Source organism: Caretta caretta, chromosome 9 (assembly GCF_965140235.1).
Source record: "Caretta caretta isolate rCarCar2 chromosome 9, rCarCar1.hap1, whole genome shotgun sequence".
NCBI lineage: Eukaryota > Metazoa > Chordata > Testudines > Cheloniidae > Caretta > Caretta caretta.
In genome coordinates, this window is record NC_134214.1 from 36,977,853 (window position 1) to 36,998,273 (window position 20,421).

At 40.0% G+C, this 20,421-nt stretch overlaps 1 protein-coding gene across 2 annotated transcripts in view; it reads left to right on the forward strand.

The window, feature by feature from the left end:
* Nucleotides 1-20,421, forward strand: part of SERPINE2 (serpin family E member 2) — a 39,005-nt gene that overhangs the window by 1,428 nt on the left and 17,156 nt on the right. The window lies entirely within an intron of this gene.

Consider the following 20,421-nt stretch of genomic DNA (forward strand, 5'->3'; position numbering starts at 1 on the left):
AGAATCTGAGCTGGAGATTTATGGGAAACTGTTCTAGTCTATCAGGATAACACCCTAATAAAATGACGGTTCAGTTAACCTATGGGAGTACTGTATGTGCCAAATGATAGACTGGATAAAAACTGAATGTTCCTAAATGTGTGATTATTCTTTGGTACACTTTTAAAAATCATTTTAAAAATCATTTTTGTCTAAAATATTTATCTGCATCTTCAATAATAATTTAAAAGCTTTTTTCTCTAAAAAGAATTTAAAATTGAATGCATACAGCTAAAGTGTTGGGCAGCCACCTTTCTGATGGGGGGGGGCAATAACCAACTGGCCCACGGGGGAAATCTTGAGTCAATAACACAAGGACAAATCCTTAATCTTATGAAAAATGCCATGTGATCTTTGTCTATGCAACAGACAGGACTTTTTATGTGTGGTTTATTTTTTTAAAGATTTATGACCACCTCTTCTGTATAGAGCTGTCCAAATTCCCAGAGAAATTTTGTTCAGCAAATGTTTTGGGGAATAGGTGGAAAGTCTTCTCAACATGGAATATTTATTAACAAATATAAATATTTTTGACAACTCCCACCCACACCAACTAACTAACTAAACTATATAGGAACAAGTATTAACAAATGGGCTTTTAACAAAAGATTGAAGTTTGACTTACACTTTGAAAATATAAAGTACTATGCAAGTTCTAAATATTATGTAGTTCAACTGAATAGATTATCCTGATCTCTAAAGTCTTTTCCAGTATTTTTAGTGCCACCACTTGCATAAATTGTTACATACTCAATAGTAATATGAGGGAACTGTAGCATGACTGGGGTACTTCTTAATGCTTTATTTTTTTTAAAGTAGATAGTGTCTGTTTAGTTTTTGAACCAAACTTCCAGGAATCAAATGCCCTAAATTAAATCATAAGGCCTAATGCTTTACACTGTCATGTGGGTTTAATGCCAGATCTCACTCCCTGAACCAGAAGCGGCTACTGGTCCAACTCCGTGATGGATGGATGGTCAGGATGGGCAGGGATGGTGTCCCTAGCTTCTGTTTATGACAGGGAATGGATCACTTGTTGATTACCTGTTCTGTTCATTACCTCTGGGGCACCTGGCATTGGCCACTATCAGAAGACTGAATACCGGGCTAGATGGACCTTTGGTCTGACCCAGTATGGCCGTTCTTATGGTCTGACTTGCTCAATAGCAACTCTTTCAGCCAATTAAAGAACACTGTCTACAAGCAGTGAAGGAAGTCCCTTTCAGACCTAAAGATTTAATCATAATCTCAGACATGGGCTGGGGTGTTTTGTTTTTGTGGTGTTTGTTTCCCCAATGAATGTTTTGTCAGATATTGTTTCTTTAGTTTTAATATTATAAGCAGTCATTCAATCACTGACTATCTTCTACTGTGAGAAATAGAACACTAGTAGGAGAAACTGCAGCACAAGTTTAAAGGTCAACCATGAAAGTTACTCTTCTCAAGTAACTTTTCTTTTCCCAAAGGTGGCAATATGTTTATGTAAAAAGTTGACTTAAGCAGGTGATGAACTAGTGGGGGAGAAATACAGGAAGAAAGAAGACAAGGATTTATCTTGGCTGGAGTGGGGTAAATGATGCTTTTTTAAAAAATGAAGTACAAAAGAAAGACCCTGAGTGCATATCAGAAAAGCAAATTGTAGTTAACTAGTACCTTTGTTTTGCATCTTTAGAATCTCACAAATTTGCGGATATCCATGGACAATGTTTGCGGATTGGATGTGGATATAAATCTTGTATTTGCGCAGGGCTGTACTTATCTTGATAGACATGGATTATCCTCAACACTTTCATTTTGGTGGAAGTTGTGGCTGCTCAGTATGTTTCAGGATCAGGCCCTTTGGCTTTTGTTCATAGTAGCCAGTAATGTCTTGAGTAGCAAGTGTGCAAATGCAGAAGGAGCTGTTTTACATAACTCAGTTAGTTAGCAAGCCTAATGGCATCTCTGCCGTGGTTTTGGAAATAATTTGAGATGATACTCTTAACTTGTTAAAATGGGCCACTTTCAAGTTTGAGGCCCCAAAATGTAATCTCCCTGTAACTGTATGTTTACTGTCATACTGTTCTGTTACCCCTTAAACAGACTTTGTATTCCTGAGCTGCTCTTCAAAAATAATCCAAGCAATTAATTCCTCTTGTAATCCTGGAGAAAGTAGGTTGATAGCAAAGAAAAAGAATGTTTTTCTGAGTATTCCTCTGACCCCTCCAAAATGCAGGTTTCCTGTGAATTTCAGTGAAGTGACTACTTACAAGCAGTAAGCAGATGTATATAGCAACACTGTGTGATTTGGGGAATGGGAGAATCTGGTGCATATACTGGTGATGAAAATACTGCTGCATACCTGTGGAACTACCAAATATACTTTGAAGACCCAGAAAATGAGGAACAGCCCAAACTGGAGAGAAAGATGATTAAATAAATGAATTCTTGTGTGTATAAAATTTGCAAGTTGCAAGATCTAGCATTTCTGATGGAAAGATAGTGAGAAATAGGGAAAGCAGGTGTTTGGTACATCAGTAAACTTGGGTGTAAAATGAGCATCTGCTAATAACAGTTGAGATCTGCACAATGGACAGGTCAAAACTGGCCATTTTAAGATGTTACAAAAGCTGCCCCCACCAAAATCTATTTTGTTTTTTTTCTGTTGCATCCATTACTAAGGTATTCAAGTGCAAAAAAATATGACTTTTTCTCACTCAGATCGGTGGAGATTATAGTAATCGGTATGGGTGGTTGCTTACATGTTACACCACATACCTTAGCTAGGTGATGAGGTAAATTCATGTCAGTACAACAAAAGAGAATTGCATAAGGCTTCAAAATAATAGTCAATCTCACGTACGGGTATATGCAGAAATATTGCTGTTCCTACTGTTTATCAGTGACAACAAGTAAACTAGGTTAACGTCGCAACAGTCTACAAAGGTGTTTTGTTTTTTTTTTTAGCATACATCTAAAGTCCTGAGATTTGGTCGTGGTCAGCAGTTCAACAACTGTTGTAGAACAAGTATATCATGCTTTGCAACTGGTATGTGTATTTGTGGAGAGGGGGAGCCATGTAGAACATAGTCAAATATAATGCAGACACCAACTAGAATGTGGAAAAGTAATTTATTTGATAAGTCTACTTTATCCTTGGCCAGTTTATAAATATGAACCAGATTCAGTTGTGTTTTGATTACTTGGATGTCTTGCCTAATAAGAGACAAGGTGCACGAGGTAATGTGTTTTATTGGACCAACTTCTGAACAGTCCAGTGAAGGTATTACTTCACCCACCGTCTGTCTCTGATATCCTGGGACCAACATGGCTACAACAACATATACATTCATTTCAGATGCCTGTGGATGGGGGCTGGCTTGGGTTAGATTTGAACTTGTGGAACTAGAGGTGAAAGACTCTCAGTATCTTAACAGTTCCATGAGCCATCCAGTCTTTTTAACACTAATAAAATAGTATAAAGCAATTGGATAAAAAGAGAGAGTCCCAGTGGAGGCTTTTTCTTCTTGTGAATCTTATTTAGGGTTGTCTAGACAGTTTTGATTGCTTAATCACAAACATGTATAACATAGGTCCTTTTAGTATTCATTGGGGGAAAACCAAAGGCAACCATCAAAGAATTTTCTGTTAATTTGGTGTACTAAACTGAGTAAGTAATAGTAGAATTCACTATCAAAGGTCACATATCCTGGGAAAGAAGAGGATATAACAGATTAATCATCTCTGTAAGTGATCTTTAAAGGGTTGCTGTTTTTTGCATTGCATTAGATGTCCCTCGCCCCAAACAGTCATAAAACTTTAATTTGAAATAACTTCACAGCAGACATTGCCAGGATACCTACTTTAAAATGACATGTAGATTAGACAGCCGACGTTGACCACAAACCAATTCTGAACTAACAAACTGAAAAATCTGTTAAAAGCAAAATGTAGAATACATTTTTCTTTTGGCTTTGAGGTGGAATGTAGCATGGAAGAGTCAACCCTTTTTTTGTATTTGTTTATTGAAAGTTCTACCATTACAAGATGAGGAGAGAATCTTATTACAGAAATAACTTTCTTGATATTTCCGTAAGATATGTCTGAATGTTTTCAGTGTGTGAAACTTAGCTGGATATATTCAGGTTCCCTTGCATGTTCAAGCATGCCCTCTACCGGTTGAAACTGTTACAAAAATTTTAAAAATCTACTACTAACTTGATTACGCACTGAGATCTGTTGAAAGGCTAACTGAAATGTGGCTTTTTGGGAGGGGGTGGGTTGAGAAGGTAAAGCTGTAAATCTCCTGGGTTCTTGAGCACAATCTGTGTAGATTGTTTAGATATGTTGAAAATATCTTGCTGGACAAACATGGGAAATCTTCTAATCTTAGTTTGTATATTCTGATTTCTTCAGTTTTTGTGAAAATTATATACAGTAATGCTTATCCCACTAATTACATATTACACACACACAAAAATTGCTAACAGAACACCATAATTTCAAATCAAGCACTCAAAAATTAGGAAATGCCAGAAGTATGATTGCCCATGCGTATGCTTCTGCATTCATATGCATTATGACACAATCTTTAATTATCTGATCATATTATTTTTTTCTACAGGGGAGTAGGAAGTTGAAATTTTTGGTCCTCAGGGAGTGGGGGAAGGAAGGAGAGCCCCTGCTACCAAGCATGGGGGTGCCAGAGCATTTAAAAGAAAAGGACTCAGTTTTTTTTTAAATAGCATGGGCAAAACAATGTATTTTTTGTTTAGCCTCATTCTTGGAAGCGTCTGAAATAATAATAATAATTAATAATAAATAAATCAGCTCCAACTATTAAAATTGGCAAAGTTTATAAGCAACTGAAAACAGGGGCTTACAGTGGAAAATATTGGGAAACCATAATCATTCTTGAAAGGATTAATTTGTACTACATGAGTTGCAGTGTGGTATAAAGAAAGAAATGTGCTTTTCATTGTGAATGAAGTTAGTAGCCTTGTAACCAAGGCAGTAATGTCATAATACAAACAAGTGCTGTGCTAGCTTTCTCTATCAATGCATGCCTGTCCTGCCCTGTTCTTCAGTTATGGATGGTTCAGATGACATTTTCACACAATAACAAAGCAGATTTTTACTTTACAAAGCAGAGGTATAAAAAAATCTTAGTATACATAGAAAACACTCCTAAATAAAAATATTATTTTTGTTATGCTTGTAAGTACCTACAGCAGAAGGTCTCTAGGCACCGTATTGATGCATCTGATATGGATTAAGAACCTTCTTATGGATATGAACAAGACAAACTTTCATGCTTATACTTCAGGTCCTTTCAGAAGCCTTTGATACAGTTGGCCATATGGTGCTGCTGATCACATGCATGACAGTGCTTCTCTCACAACTGCAGCTCAAAATTGGTTTTGATTATTTCTTATAGACTGTTTACAATGTTGTGATGAGTAGTTCCTTGCCAAAAGACTTAGTGAAGTTTCACAAGGCTTATACCCATCTCCTGCTTTCATTAATTTTTGACTGCTTAGAGCAGTTGAGATATCCTATATTGCAGTGCCACCAGTATATTGGAGGAGCCTAGCTTTTCAGACACCCTTTGTTCCTGAGTGTTTGTGCAGTCCTTGGCACAACTGGGTAAACAATACTGATTGGTCCTTTATACGATAATTGTTGGATCTACTACACAGCACAAATAGCTTTCCTTCTCTTTTTAGCATCCACAATCATGGCTCTGGCCCAGCTGTCTGTCAGTGGGGGGAGGAAATCACCTAGGATGGAGACTACTGACCTTTCTGTAACCAGTTTCGTTCATGTATCTCAAAAGTTTTAGAACCAGAGCAAAATAGCTGCCTCAAATCTGAACTCCTGCTTTGAGGAACTGGAGGGAACGTCAGCCTTGTCCCCTGAGGGAAGTATACAGTTTTGGGGGGTCTGATGGGTCTTGTTGCTTTTCCAAACCTCACCCAAACCCCGCTGCCTCAGGCGGGGAGGCCAAAACTGAAGCCCAGTGGCTTTAGCCATGGGTGAGGGGCCTGTAACCTGAGCCCTGGGCTGGAGCTGAAACCTGAGCTCCGCCGCACTGAGCTGGAGCTGAAGCCTGAGCCCTGCTGCCCAGGGCAGTGGGGCTTGGACTTTGCTTCTGGGCCCCAGTAAATCTAACGCCAGCCCTGGTGACCCCATTAAAACAGTGTTGTAACCCACTTTGGGGTCCCAACCCACAGTTTGAGAACCACTGAAATACTCCATCTGATGGGGAAGAGAGGGCAGAGCATTTTTAGCAGAGGGCACTTTCCTAAAGAATTCCATTGTAATGGTTGTAAGCCTGTCCAGGCGCATGGTGCAAGGCCCACCTTTTTGCAAAACCTTTTACATCCCTGTAATAAAGAATGGCCTGCTATAATCCCTCAGAGATAGGTAAGGAGGAATCTCCAGTAGTACCTGTATTGAGGAATGGAGGAGAGAAAGGGTCTTAAGAAAAAATTCAATGCATTCTTAATCGTGTGTCTTCTACCTAGTAATTATAGCAGTGGTTTCCCAAGAATGGACCCTTTTTGGTACATTTAATATTCTTCCTGCTTACAATAATAAACTAACCACCAAAACCAGCTTGCTTGTGGCAAGTTATTTTACTTTTTATTTTCATGAGCAAGTAAGGTACCACTCAGTTTTTGTCACAAGAAGAATGGGTGAGTGTAATTGTACCTGAGTTAATAAATTTTTATGCAACATTATATAGAATTTCAGTAACAGGGTTGGTGGAGACAGCCCCATTATTGGATGTCTTCTTTTTTTATTGCTTAAAAAGCAGATTAGTCAGGACTGAACATTGTGGTACAATGGAGTGAAAATAAACTCTCCAAAAGGAGAGGCATTGCAGTCAAGATAATCAAATCATGACTCCAAAGTTAACCTTGTATGACCACCTTCATTTATAAACCTGATAATCTATTGAATAATCTGTGTTTAAAAAACAAACAAGATATCCGCCGTCATCCCCCAAGACCCTCTTTTCTGTGTGACAATCACTGTGTAGTCTGTCCAGAGGGAGCCTTATTAAGGAAAGTTTGCATGTAACCGGAAAAGGTAGTTTCCAAAGTTTGTTCCACTTCTTAAAAATTTGCTGCTTTTTTTTTTTTGACTGTTCATAATTCAGGTTAAAAATAACTTGTTTCTACATGAGACAAGGTGGATGAGATAATATCTTTCATTGGACCAGCTTCCATTGGCGAGAGACACACGAGGGTCCAATAAAAGGTATTACCTCATCCACCTTATCACACTAATATCCGGGAACCAAGAGGGCTACGACAACACTTGTTTCTGAATGCACATTCTCTAAAAACTAGTCACAGGATGATTTAACATGTTGGCATGGAGCAGTATGTAGTTACTAGAAGCCATTTATGCTTGTATTATAACTTGTGACTGGTCTAAATGTTACAAGCTCCAGTTGGATTAAGCTTAAAAAAAAAATCCTAGTTTATTTAACTGCAAGGATCTCCACAATATTATTAAGTCAACCAGCAGTCTTAGGAAAGAGAGATACCAGCATTTCTTTGTTCTTACATCTAGCAGCCAGCATATTTTCATCCTAATCATTCCACTGTTGGAAGGACAAGTGACTGGAGGAATCCTCACCCCTGGATTTGTCTTGTTTGGTTTGTTTTGTTTTTAATATAGTGTAAAGGCAAGTCTACACAACAATCGTAAGTAAACCTAGTTTAGGTTGACTTACAGCGGTGGCTGATGTCCACACTACCCTTCTGACAGTGGTGTACGTCCTCACCAGGAGCGCTTCCACCGACTGATGGGAGCAGTGTGGGGGGCTGAGAGCCGGGGCTCGCAGCTCCCAGTTAGGAGCCCAGCTGGTGCCTGGTGCTCCTCACATCAGGTAGGGAGATCTGTGCCCAGAGTCCAGTTGGCAGCTGTGCCCCTGGTGGGGAGCCAGGACCCTGGTGATCAGCAGGGCTCCCAGCGTGGCGCTTGGGTGTTAGCCCCAGCCGGAAGCCTTGGGTAGCAGCTCGGCTTGGAGCAGAAACCCAGCAGCAGCCCACCTGTGGACCTGGCTTTCTTGTCAATTTCACGGCTCTAGCCAATAGTCGATTTAAGGAATGCAGTATTTACAAACAACACCGTGTCACCCTAACTCCACCAACATAAACCCTATGCCTCTTGTGGAGGTGGAGTTACTATGTTGGTGTTGTAAGGCACATACATTGGTGAGAGCAAGTCTGTAGTCTAGATACTGACATAATTAGGTTGCCTTATGTTGTCCTAATTTTCTAGTGTAGACCAAGCCTCATATATCATTGAGACTGAAACCCCAACCTGGCCCCACTTGCTTTCAGCATCAGCATCTTCTTGGAATCCCATCAGAGGCAACGGACTGGATAGATGTGCATTTCTCCTTCACTAACAGAACCTCTTCCCCCATCCCCACCCCAATGTGGGTGTGGAATGTGGTAAAGAGAGGTTAAATAAGATTATCCCCAAAATCTTCATCATTGGCTGTGACACTAACATGATTTCCCCCCCTCCCTCCAAAAAATGTCTTGGAGATTAGCCGGAAAAGATGGAAAATAACACAATTTATGATTTTTGTGATCACTGTGTCAGACTTTCTGACTGAATGAGGTTATGGTGCTTCAGTAGTTTGTTCCGTCATGTGTATATAGTAGGGCTCCGTTGGCTTTCAAGGGAATGGTGTGGTTGCCAGATTTTTTTGATCCTTGGCCTGTGCCTGGTCGCTACCATGACTGTAACCTGGTAAGAGTCAAAACATAGTTAGATTTCAGATGAATAATTTTTCATCAAATCACAAGTATTTCCTGGTGAGCATTAATGTGGTCGCTTCTGTGGTAGGCTAACCTGACATATCAGTTTACTTTGAGTCTTTGTTAGGTGAAACGAGAGTTGAAATGGGGGTTTTCAGTTCTGGCTGGATTTTGAACCAAGTAACACCTTTTTTGGGTCTAATTAAAGGAGATCTGCAGAGAAGTGAGGGGAGGTGAGAGAAGACTTGTGCCTCTGGTTTATTATGATGCATGAAGTCTTGCAAGATGTGAGGTTTTTGTTTGCACTCAAAATTCAGCCTTTCTTAGAGGCTATGGAAAACTGGTAGGATTAAGTCATCAGTGATAACATACAAGATAGCCAGATTAATTAAAATGGGGCTGTTTACAAGTGCCTTGTGTGGTGCTTTTTAAAATTTTTAACACAAATATCTTGAAAACATTTGTAAAAAGAGGTGTCTTTCCCTAATCTTTTCAGCAACTCCGAATTGCTGGAGACTGGATGCTAGATGGGGAGGGCTCTGAGTTACTACAGAGAATTCTTTTCCAGGTATTTGCCTGGTGGGTCTTGCCCACGTGCTCAGGATCTAACTGATCACTATTTTGGGGGTCAGGATGGAGTTTTCCCCCTAGGTCAGATTGGCTAAGATCCTGGTGGGGGTTGGTCTTCCTCTGTAGCATGGGGTATGTGCACATTTAAACTAGTGTAAATGGTGAATTCTCTGTAACTTGAAGTTTTAAACCATGATTTGAGGAGTTCAGTAACTCAGTCAGAGGTTGGTCTATTTCAGGAGTGGGTGAGGTTCTGTGGCCTGCAATATGAAGGAGGTCAGACTAGATGATCATAATGGTCCCTTTTGACCTTAAAATCCATGGGTCTAGGTGTGTATTTATTCAAATAAGGGCTCATAAGCAACACTGCACATCTGAGTAGTTTCAGCAAAACCAGAAAGGACTAGATTTGACTTTCTGGTCCTTCATATATCTAATGGAGGTTTAAGGGAATATTTCAGACTGTCTTTGTGCATCATAAAGAAACAAAAAGAGCACAAGCACAATTTTTTTGTTTGTTTTCCTTGGCATGTCATCTTAAAACACTGAGCTCTCTAGAAGCTAGTTAGTTAATCCCTGTGCACATCATACCAGCAGCGTTTGAGACAGTTGTAAGTCCCATACCATTGTGCTGGTGGAGTTGATTACATTAGTGAAGATGGCAATATAGTTCAGTTGATGCCATCATCCCACTAGAGTCCAATGTTTGAGGCTTCTCTGAATATAAAAGTCCTGCTAGCAATGAAGTTAGTCTGCATTTACTCTGGTGTTACTGAGAGCAGAGTTTGACACTTGAATTGTCTGTCAATTCAATATTACAGAAAGTTTTACAGAACACTAATCTGCTAGCCTTTCATCTCTGAAGATAAATATTTGAATCCTGGGTTACATCCCAAACAAAGATGAATTATGTTCTCAACTTTCAGATAAGGGCTCTAAAAATCCACCAGTGAGAGTTTTGTATGTTGGGTGGTATGATCATAAAGTTGTGTAGGTGCAGGTCAACTTTCACTTTGGCAGATCTGCTGTTACAAGTGAAGCTGAAAGAAAATGGTCAGAACACCCTTCTTGACATACCTGTATGTACAGCTGCTTCTCTTGATCAAGATTTGAAAGGGCATGCCATACTATAGCTGCAAATCATTTGTCCTGTTTATCATAGGTCTCAGAGACAGATGAGTTTGTACAAAGCTACTGTCAGGTCTGCTTGTGCATGAGATCCTGACTAACCAGCGTTCTTTTGCTTATCATTAACAGAATATGCAAGGGTTGTGTCAAGTCACTGTTGTCTTAAAAGTTATTTAGTGATGGAATACAACTTGCAAGGTCATTCTAAAATATGCAGTAACGCAACACTAGTAATAACTTTATGCAACTATGAAAAGTAGCACTGTTTCAAACACAATCTTAAATGTTTTAAAAGAACAAGATATCAAGTCACAGATCATACTAAATCTTGTGTAACCTGCCCTGCTTTCAGCCAGAGAAATGATGGCTGTCTCTTGCAGAATTCTCCTTTATATCTGCCATACCTTTGGCTGGTACGGAGTTTGGGCTTCTTTCACTGCAATAGTATTTTGTACTTGCAGTATCTTCCAGACGAGGATCTTAGTTCATTCTACGATTAATTTAGCTTTATGCCTTCTTGGGGTAGGAAAGCTTTTCCATTTTATAAATTAGGAAATTAGTATAGAGCTTAAGTGACATCACAATGGGAAGCCAGTGACAGAAATGACACTAGAATCCAAGTTTCTATAAACACAAGAACAGAAGGTATTTCAGAACCCTAAGGTGTAGAATCATGGAAATAAACACCTAACATGTTTGGTACGGTGTGGTTCATTAGGAAACACACAATTTAATTTCTCTGTACATTTAAATGTAACTTACATTTTCAAATCTGTTGGGGCAAAAATTGGACAATTACATGTTTCCATATATAACGGGCAGAGCCTCAGCTGGTATAAATTTTCATGGCTCCATTTAAATTAATTGAGGTATGACAATTTATAACAGGTGCAGATTTGCCACAAATTTACTTATCCATCATATTTGATGTTCAATGAAATAGTGCTTTCTCCAACTGACCTAATTTTCCAGCCCCCACCCAGTGTTTTAAATAGTCTCTTGCTTTTTTTTGGGGGGGGGGGGGAGGAGGAAGACGGGTGTGTTGAATAAACCTCCAAATCCTACTGAGTATTGAAATTGTATCCTCTTCCTTTCACGTATAACTGAGATTTTTACTCAAGACTGCAGTGTAATCCCAAACTGGCTAAACCATCTCAGAAGATTTGTTCCACTTTATTTTTTTATTTTTTAAATGAACACACCATTTTATCCCTCCTGGGTACTTATATGGCTGCTATTACTATCGTAATGAGAGTCTCACAATCTCTTACTGTATTTATCCTCACAACTCCCCCATGCAGCAGGTAACATTGTTTTCCTCATATTGCCCTTTCTGTCAGTATCCATCTGTTGTCACTTGTCTTCTACTTAGGTTGTAAGCTCCTTGGGGCAGGGGCCATCTTCTTTTTCTTTGTTTGCACAATGCCTAGCACTGTGGGATCCTGGTCCATGACTGCCTGCTAGCATACAGTAACGCAGTACTATTCTTAGTTACTGTATAGTACCGTATATACTCATTCATTAGCCCGTTCGTTTATAAGCTGACGCCCCCCCCCCCCCGATGGATAGGTACAAATAGTAAAAACTGCATGACCCTTTCATAAGCCGACCTTATATTTCAGGGGTTGGCAAACTTTGGCTCCCGGTCCATCAGGGTAAGCTGCTGGCGGGTCAGGACGTTTTGTTTATCTGGAGTGTCTACAGGCATGGAGCCCCTCAGTTCCGTGTGTCCGCGGTTTGCCATTCCCAGCCAATGGGAGCTGCAGGAAGTGCCTGCTGACGCTCCAGGTAAACAAAACGACAATGTATTAGATATTCAGTTCAATGATTTCATAGAGTTTAAAATCATCAGATTTTGGGGTAGGCTCATTTATAAGCTGACCTTCGCTCTTTGATGCATCATTTTTTTACCAAAAATATTCTGCTTATGAACAAGTATATACGGTATGTCATGTGGTTTGCTGCACAATAAGAAGTCTGAAGCAGAAATCTTCTAACTTTCCAAATTGTTCAAATCAAATATATTGATCTGCATGTACTAGACCAGTTTATGCAGCCAGCAAGATATTATCCCTGTTAAGATTAATGTAGTAAGTGCCATAACTATTTTTAAAGCTAGCAATCAGCTTTTCTTAGCAACATTCTACACATACTAAATTTTCTAGCTACTGAGTAGTAAACAGCATACTTTAAGAGATGCAGCAAGACAGATATACTGCACCTGACTCAGCAGTTTTTTTCAAATCTGGCAAATCTGAAAAGCTGGTGATTGTTGCTTAACAAATTACAATTTGTGAGGCAACAATAATGTCTTTGGGTGGCATATGAGACCTTGTTTTGTCATTGCCTGTCCCAGAGTACTGAATATCTAAAAGACAAAAGGGAGGAAATAACACTGAGGGGACACTGGAAAGCCCCAAAGAAGGATAAATGTTGTCTTTTATCTTTTGAGGATTTGGTTGGATTTGTCCACATTTGGTGAGCATTGTGAAAGACAGGAATTTTGAATGCGTAGAGCTGATGAGCCATGGTGGTAAATGGCATGCCTAGAGATGGAACAGAAATAGAGGACTAAGAGAAGGAGACTAATGGTGCATGAGCCTGGCAACTTTAGCGGGCAAGGAGATAAGAGCCCAAGAATTTTAGGCAATTGAAGAGTTGTGAACAGCCTTTAACTAGCATGAAGAAGAGCTTGCCAATAGGATATAACTGCTACTAGCAGTCGTGGCAGCATATTCCTGATGGATTCATCCTGCTCTGCCTTGCTTCACCATGTAGCTAGATTCTGGTCTTACTGCTTTGAAGGAACAGTTGTTCTGTGCAGCACAGCCTGTCTCAACCAATATTTACAAGTTTTGTTGAACATTTTTCCTGCAGGACTGGACAGAGGGTTAGCAGCAAAAGTAAAATGTCTGTCTTTAGCTTCAGGCATTAGAGCCTTGTAAAAATATTAACTTGAAATAAAATATCTGGTATCCTGGCAAAAGTTTGTAGTGCAACTGTCATGAGAATTTAAATTGTAAGGTAGCAGAATGGTTGACACTCTGATAAGAAATAAGCAGCATTGTGCTTCAGATTCCCTAAAGAATTCATTTTTGAGTCTGTGTAATCTTTATTCAAGAAAAACTCCTATAGGCTTTAACTCTGTAGCCCTTCTTGGAAGGGTTCAGTCATCCTGTCAGTAGTTCATGCGGATTTAAATCGAGAGTTGGAACTGTTTTCCCTTGTGTTATAAATTAGTATATCATGGCAAGAATACATTAGGATGGAAAAGTCATTCTCCAATGATCTGACCCCTTTCATAGTTGCACATTTTGGTTCTTTCAGAAGGACGTATTTAGCTTTAAATGGCAGATTTTAACTGTGGGTTTATTTCATCCTAACACAACTGATTTATTATGTTTGCCGTCCACTGTTTAGCTATGTCCAGATAATCTGTAGTTGCAATAAAGGCACTGACTAATAAAAAGGAAGAAATAAGGGGGCACTGATTTGCTTGTGCATTACTATTGCCTACCTGGTCCAAAGATACTTGGCTGTCAGACTTGTTCCTTGCTGCTGTGGTGGGGGTACTTTACGGCCTCAGACTCATCGTGTGACTCTTCAAAGGGTTGGCATCAGAGACTCAACAGGCCTAGAATGTCCTGCTGTCAGAAGAGCCTATTTTTGGTCTTGCTCTTACAGGAGTAATCAATTATTTTTTGTCAAGACTATATCTTGACCAAAAAATTTGGTCCAAGGTCCAGAAACAATGATAAGTAAATAAAAAGATTTCGGGGTCCATTCAAAAGTGTCTGGTGGTGCGGATTTTGCTCGCGATCTGCTTGTTGGCTACCCTGTGTTATGCTCTTCTTGATTCTTGGCCATTTTAACACTGTCTGAATAGGGAAACTCTGACTAAACTAAAGAGAACTAAGTTAAGAAATATTTGGGGACTGGAGGGAGCTCTGAATTTGTGCTGTCCACTGTATGAGGATGAGTGAATTTGACATATTCTCAGGAGACTGAGATAGATTGATGGCTCCAAAACATTGCAATTCCATTGAGCTCTTGTGTCCAAGTGTGTAGTGGGGGAAGGGAAATATCCGTATAGAAATTAACATTGACATTTAGTGTGAGAGAGAACGAACAAGTGCCATGTGCGCACAAAACAAGTGTGGTATTGAATTGGGATGTGAGAACTCAAAGGAGTATGTCCTGTATCTTTTTAATCAGCCGAAGAGCATACATACCACATTGTTGCTCTTACAGTTAATCTTTAAATGTACAGTACCTTAACTTCCAACTAGAGTTAAATGTGGGTGGTAGTTTGAATTTGTCTGGACTAATTAAGTAAATCAACATGCTATCGATCATTCTAAATAATGGTATTCAGTAAGGCATTAACATAAAGATGTTCTCTGTAGGATTCCCAGGGGCAGATGCACCCCTCATAAAATCACTAGCTTATGGCATTTTAATTGTGTCTCGGTTGAGAGTTGTAGCATAGAGGTAAAGTATTGAATCTGCATGGACAGTTTCACTCTAAATGGGGTTCCTTGTCTAGATGAGAGTTAATTAAGACTGGCAGAGTGATTTGAGGAAGTCTGCATTTGGGGGGTTGTACTTCCTATAATGTGTCAGCTCTGTGGATCAACAAGAATGTTGGCCCTTGAGACCAACCAGCACCTTTCAAAAGCCCTAATGTCTATAGATATTGAAATAATTAACGACCCTCAACGCAAATCAGTTAAGATAATTTTAGTTTCTCTTTCAATCTATTATATGTCCTGGGTGTTTTGCTTCATAAGTGAGTGTGCAGTGATCTTTCTGTGTGAGGTGGATTATTGACTACGTTGTTGTCATCTCATATTTTGTGGAAAATTACATCTTGATCCTATTTACACTCTGTTTTTTTGTCTCCTAGGATGGTCAGTTCTACTTTTTGTTCCATAACATTGCAGAGTTGAAAATGCTGAAATCCATGCCAAATTCATTCATAATATGTGGAAGTCGTTTCTGCCATGAATTAAAACAAGCTCATTAGTAAAATTAGTTTGTGTGTCAGTCTACTGTTATGACGCTGTTTAAAGTTGTTCTGGAGCAGGCTGGGTACAGCAGGGGCTAAATGATGAATGCGATATAGTTAAGATTGCAACATGCTTTTAAGTCTAACACAGGGCCAGTCTTAGGGGAAAATGGCACACTTGGCGAACTTGCATTTTGGTGCCCTTGGCCCCCATGGCTTCCCCAGGCTCCTCTTCCTCCCTTTGCCCCAAAGGTCTTCTTCCCCCTCCCCCACGCCCCAATCCCTGCACCCCCTTCACTTCTAACTCTTGCATCCCCTTCCTGCACCCACGTGGAGAAACTGACCTGGATGCACAATGTAGCTGGCATTGCTGCTCGCTCCCCCCCAAGACTGCTGCTCCTCTGCCTCGCACACCCCTAGGGGTATGTGGGGTGGCAGGGGAGCGAGGAGCAACATCAGGGTTCCCTGTATCCAGGTCACTTTCCCCGCCTGGTCTATGTAAGGAGAGGGCACAAGAGCAGCAGCTCCTGATGCCGCACAGCAGAGGTGGGGAAAGTGACCTGGATCTAGGGAGTCCTGGTGTGTGTGTTTGGGGAGGAGACTGTGTGTGAGAGAGTGTGTGTGTGGGTACAAACCACTAACAAAAGCCAAAGCTGGACAAAACACTAGCCATGTGCTGCTCCCACTAAAAGGGAACCATCACACTATCTCATCCTTCACATTTCTCATATGAACTACCAGGGCTTGAATTAAACTTGTATTAAATTGGGGCAAATTTAAAAACTGTTTAAAACATTTAAAAATAAAAAATACGAAAAACTTTAATACATTTTATTTACAGTGTCCTTATTCATACTGTTCTTGCTAGTCCTTCCCCCAGGTAGAGAGGCACAGAGACTAGGATCAGGACCAGCTGTGCCCCCAAAAGACAAGGCCAACCCTCCAAATCAGACCTGACCTGCATCCCTCCCCAGACCGAACTGGACCTGACCTGCATCCCTCCCTAGTCTGAACCCCCCGAACTGGACCAGACCCACATCCCTCCCTAGACCAGGGGTGCTGGTGAGGGGATGGGGCAGGAGGAACTGGAGGAGGTCCGGTCTCCCCCAGGGGCAGTGGTGGGGGGATGCGGCAGGGGGCAGAGAGTCTCCCCCAAGGGTGCTGATGAGGGGATGGGGCAGAGGGCACTGGGTTTCCCCCAGGGGCACTGGTGGGGGGATGGGGCAGGGGAATCTGCGGGAGGTCCAGTTTTCCCCGGGGATGCTGATGGGGGAATGGGGCAGGGGGCACTGAGTCTCCCCCAGGGGTGCTGGTGGGTGGAGGGGGCAGGGGACAAACTTTTACTTAGTCAGCAGGCACCTGCTAAGCACAGCCCTTTACCATTTCAGTGCTTGTTTCTCTGTCTGTCTTAACAAGGGAGGTTAGGCAGGGATGGTGTTACTTCTGGGGAAGTTGACATAAGAGAGACTGTAAATTGTTCACTGAATCATAAAAGCAAAAAACAAACCTGACTTGACTCTGAGAACATGGACAATCAATATTAAGCTCTCTCTTCTATATTTGCTGCAAGCTGCTACAGTGCTACATTCATGCTTAAACAGTATGGAAGAAAAATATTGGTGTCCTCTTAAAGCTGTGTGAGCTATTTATAACAATTTATCTGATGAGCGAATCCATTTTTCTGTTCACAAGCGAATTCTAACTTTTTTCGTATTTATGCATTTCTAATTGTCTGAAGAGTCAATATGAACATATTTCAGCATATGGATTGATTGTGAACTGTACTTGTGCCATATCTACTGAGACTGGTGATTTTTGTCACATGGTATTGTTTCTGTTCCCTGATTGGATGAATGCAGAAAACTGGGATTTCATTATACCCATCCTGATCTCTTGCTTCTCTCAGAGAGAGGATTAGGACAGTTTGTGGAGCTGGGAGGAACTAGGCTGACAGGATTAGGGAATTTTTAGAATATTTTAAAATCTTTCTTTACCAAGCTCCTTGAGTCAGGCCTTGCCTGGCACATAATTGTTAAATAAATAAAATTACCTGTTGTAGAATTAGTTCTGGGATCCGATTTAAGAGTAATTGCATATTGGCATGTACATGCATGGTCCCAAGCCATGCAGATTGCAGCAATATCCTTATCTGTTTATTTAATTGCCTCTGATTGGAGTTTTTGCCTAGTCCTGCAAAGTGTAAAATCCAGTGTCCCGTTAATATTGTTTAAATGTGTTATGCAAAAGCTTTGGTTTAGGGTTTTGGCAATACTGTTCAGTGACAATGTATTGTTCAGACACTTGATCTTGTTCCATTTACATCACTGTTTCACCTATCTACCGAGTGCATTTACTGAGTTCCTGTTTTTTGTCAGGGTTTGTCAGTCAAAAAGATGCATGTAGGCCAGGAGGCAAGCTTAACATGGACATTACCAGCATAGTTTCATTGTCATAACCTGGCTTGCCTACAAATGGCAGGACATAGCGACTTACATCAAAGAAACAACACCTTCACCACCACTCCTCCTCCCTCTTGGTCTGGACAAACTTTGAAAAGGAGGAAGTCTATTATTTCCTCATCTACCCAAAACAAAATTTGACACTTAAGTTTGTTTACAAATATATTAGTACAAGTAAACCCTACTAGTAAGAATGTTCATAAACAAAACTAATAGTCAACATGATGGATTGAAATTCAGCTTCTAGTTCATCTAATTGACTGAATAATTTTTCCTATTATTGGTCCAGCTCTAGCCTATGTCATGGTTCTTGGGGGAGGAGGACAAGGGGAAAAAAATCTTACCTGTACAGGTCAAGGAAACTGTACTAGATTCTTGCTATCAACTGTGTTGTAACTAACATGGTGGTTGTATTGTATTGTGATGTGGATAGGATCTCAGTTACCTCTGTAGTTCCCCTTAAAAACTTTATCAACTGCTACTGTTCAAATCCAGTTTAGTCTGCACTATGCTCAGAGAACTCCAACTCACTGTTTTGCAAACTAATAGTTGCTTTTACATCAATCCTTTTTAAGAATGGTTCTAAAAATTTTTTAAAAAAGTTTAAAGGGCCACCACTTTAGGTTGATAGGCAAGACGTTTAAAATGAACATAGGCAAACGGTTCTTCAAATCCTAAAATAAAAAGCTATCTCCCCTCCAAACTAAGGACTGTAACATGCATATATACGTGAAATACTGAATCTGAATTCCTTTTCTAGATAACTTAGTAAACCAAGACCCATGAATTTCTCTCTGGATACATCTCTCTGGATACACTACAAATACAATTGTGCTGGGGGACTAGGTTGGGTCATGGCTATTCTTGGGTGCATTTAAATTGTGCCTTGGTTCCATCTGCGGTACAGGAGGAAACCATGATTGAATTATATCCCTTGAACTGTGCTATAGCCTTGACAAATACAGCATTTCTGGTTCTTCCGTTTCCAAGGTTTTAGCAGAGTTCAAGTACACTGATCGATCGTTGTTGCTTTGCACCTTGTGCAGTCATTTACACTCATGCAAGATGGGTGCAAACTGTTCCCATTCTGACCTGGTAGAGTTTTACATCTCCTTTGTAATCCATTTGCTCTAATGTAAATGACTATTCAAATTTCAGTACAGTGCTGATTTTGGACATTGCCAGATTTGCACTGAAAGTCACTGTGTATATGAATGACTTGTACAATTAGTGCTCTCTGGAAACTGCAAATGCAACAGAGGTCAGGATCTTCAAAGGGAGAAGGAATGAAACCATTCATAGAGCTTTTGCATGTACTATACAAATTATCTGAGTTTTATTGAGTGTATATAACCTTTATATACATATATTATAAAGACTTATTAGATAATGATTTTTGTAACTGGTCTTCAGTAAACCAGGTAACTAGTGACTTTTGTATGTTCAAGGGCTACTGCTTTGGAGCCTTCTAAGTAGTTTTTGGAATACACACTAGTCCATATTAGTGCAAATAATAAACAAGTCTCCTATGGTGAGGGAAAAGAAGGTTTTATAGTTGGAACAACTAAGACCTCAAAAGACAGTAAAGGGTGATGTACTAGTGCATTATTAACGTCCGAAAAATCTGAGCTCTTCAAATATGCAAGTAGGATGATGCATTTCAAATATGCAAGAGGAAAAAAGATGATCAGTTACTCCATAAATTATGCTGGACCAAGTTATCACTATCAAGTTGTATTCAATGACACATCTATTTTATAACCTCTGTGCTCCTACAAATAAAGCTTCATAGGAGAGCTATGTTGTCTTATGGATAGAGCTCTGGTTGGAACTCAAACCTGGTTTTTATTCCTGGCTTGTCATTGGCCTGCTTGGTGACTTTGGAGCACTTGCCCTCTTTGTGCCTCAGTTTCTCCATCTGTAAAATGGGATTGATGATACTGACATCCTTTCGTAAAGCACTTTGAGATCTGCAAATGAAAACTGTTATATAAAAGCTAGGTAGTATTTATAATACAGAACAATTCAAATGCAGTTATGCTTTACTATAAGCTAACTGGGTGACTCTTAGTAGAAAATCATATTTGGAAAAACTAGAAACACAATACCAGCTTTTGAGAAGTTAGCAAATATTAGTAATCTTTCTTCTCTGTGAAAAATGCCAATTATGCCTAAAGTTAACCAATAAAAATGTAAAGTAAATTGGACTACTGTATTTCAGAGTTAACTGCAGGTGTCAGGTCTGTTTTCAAATCACTTGTCCTCCTTCTCTTGTGTGCATACATGCATCTCTGCTTTTGATGGACAGTTGGCTATTGTGTGTACAAGTGCATCAACTATCCTTGTGAAGATGTTATGGTGTACTTGCCTTAATCAGAAGTAGTGCACTCTAAATCCAATTGTATGAGTGTTGTGATAGTTTGATGTCTTAAAACCGGGATCAGAGTCTATT